The following is a 2,736-nucleotide window of genomic DNA, read 5'->3' on the forward strand; positions in this document are numbered from 1 at the left end:
TATATACACTGTCAGCTTGTATGTTTGTGACAGTGTCTGGCTGTGTACAATGTAAGGGTCTTGAAATCCTGCTTCTCCTATCTCAGTCTATTAGTAGTATTGTTTATTTCATGTTTTTACACTATATTATGGTTTTCAGAACAGCTTATATATTTCAAAAGTATTTATATACCCAAAAGAAACATAGACGATTAACTAGGGAGGTAGCTTGTAAGAGAACAAACAGTGAGGCTGAATGCTTTGCTTGACATTTGCAACTCTTATATCAAGTTTTGAAGAAGAGGACTTTATAAGTTACTCTTTCTCTGAGATGAATGCTTTTCCAAATTATCACAGCTAATGAACCAAATTCTTACCCTCACCTAATGTGTGTGCCACCTTGCAAGCAGAGCCATTGTTTATTGAAACAGTTGGTGAATGACTTTATGGATAGACCATCTTAATACCTACACCATTTCTTAAATGAATGTAACCTGTTCTCTGTGGGCTGAGAATGAAGTCACTCACTCAAGTCAAATAGCTTTGACCATAGCAGGAAGTCTGTATCCAAAAATCGTGCCTACAATTCATTTCTTGGGGCAGCATAACTATCAACTCTCAGCTAAGCTACAATGGAGGTAAAATCCTTTGGTGATGTGAGGGTCATTGAAATACAGCCTTATTACAATGAAACCCAATGTCTAAAAGTTGTTCTTATTTTGGGCTTGTACCACAATAAGAGTCAAGATTTTAAACTCTACTAAATACAAAACAAACAAAAGGACTTTATATATTCATGTTCATTTAAGAAAATACTAGTAGTGATGTATTATTTTGAAGTATACAGTTAATATGTTTGGAGTTATTTAAAATTTATATTGAGAAAAATTTATTTTCACTATTGCTGTAGATGAGCACCTACATAAGACTGTTAAATTGATTGTTGTTTTATATCAAACAACTTTTATACTTATTTTTATTGTTATAATATTTTATAATCTTTAAGGAATATGACAAAAAAGATATTGTAGGTATTGAAGGGGGGTCTCTGGGAGGAGCAGTGGTACAAAAGGAAAACAAGAATGTGATTCAATTATATTTAATTGAAATATGTTTTTAAATATTAACAAATTCAGATAAATTGAAATCATGTAACTTTTCTCATCATAATGCAATAAAAGTTTTTTTTAAAAAAAAGAGTTGCCTTGTGAGGCTAGAGAGATGGCTCAGTGGTTAAGAGCACTGACTGCTCTTCCAGAGATCTTGAATTCAATTCCCAGCACCCACATGGTGGCTCACAACCATTTGTAAAGAGATCTGATGCCCTCTTCTGGTGTGTCTGAAGACAGCTACAGTGTTAAGTAATTCTTTAAAAAAAAAAAAAAATTAAAAAAAAAAAAAAGAGCCAAGCCACACGCTGTGGGCTCAGTGTATAGCCCATTGTTTCCTTTGGTCTAAGACACTGCTACTAACATTTTACAAAAACAATTGTTAATTACATTGGGAATTACTGACATTGTGAGACTTTAAAAAGTTCTATCAATCATCTTATTATCAATTTAACTCATTTGTTCAAATAAACACTTCAAGGTATCCACAGGAATACAGACCACCTTTGGTATTTTAGCATTTCTCATTGCTTTAACCCACTATATATTAAAAGTATTTAAGAAAAACATGATTGCATCAATACTTAACATATACAGACTTTCTCTTGTAGTAAGTAATATAGATTTTAATGATTCAGAAGAATGTATAAGCTATATGTGGATTTTATATCATTTTCCACACTTTACTCAGATATCTGTGAATTTTATAAACATCCCTAGTACACCAGTAAAAGACTGCATTAGCATTTAAATGTTGTTTTAGCCTGGTGGTAGTGGTGCATGCCTTTAATTCTAGCATTCTGGTTGTAGAAGCAGTTGGATCTCTGAGTCCAAGAGCAGCCTTGTCTGCAGAGAGGGTTTCAGTATGGTCAGAGCTACACAGAAAAAACATGTCTTGAAAAGAAAAAAAGAAAAGTGATTAATGTTTCCCAAAATTGTTAAAAGCCAGACTTTATTGTTATTACTATAATCATAATTAGCTGATTCCATGAGGCACACTCCCTGAGCAGTCCTTGTTCAGTAAACTGGTCAATTCCTCCTTCACAGGGCATATGATTTCCTGGATGACTATCAATTCCCAACTTTCAGGCAGTATCTATGTCATATGTTTAGCATTCTCAGTACTGATGGGAGATTGGCTATGAGATACACCCACTGAGTAATTCGGAGTTTTTAAGGGAGATCTGATGAGGACCTAAATACAATGGCTTCATTTTCTTGCAATTTATACCTTCAGTGGTTTACTTTGACATACAGTTATAAATGTAATATTTATTTTAATTTAATTTCTCATCTTTCTAAAAAAGCAAATTATCAAAAATATGCCTATTACACCATTCTCCATTCCTCCTTCCAATACTTCTCCCCAACTCCCATACTGCTATTCCTCCCCAACTTCTTTCCGTGCCTCTGTCTCCATGTCTGTCTGACTTATTTTGTCTCTGTGTGCCTCTGCCTCTGTGTCTCTGTCTCCATCTCTGATTTTCTGTGTCTCTGTGTGTCTCTCCCTCCCTCTCCCTCTCTCCCTCTCCCTCTCCCTTTCCTCTCCCTCTCCCTTTCCTCTCCCTCTCCCTTTCCTGTCCCTCTCTCCCTCTCCCTCTCCCTTTCCTCTCCCTCTCCCTTTCCTCTCCCTTTCCCTTTCCTCTCT

This window comes from Mastomys coucha, unplaced genomic scaffold (assembly GCF_008632895.1).
Source record: "Mastomys coucha isolate ucsf_1 unplaced genomic scaffold, UCSF_Mcou_1 pScaffold16, whole genome shotgun sequence".
Taxonomy (NCBI): Eukaryota; Metazoa; Chordata; class Mammalia; order Rodentia; family Muridae; genus Mastomys; species Mastomys coucha.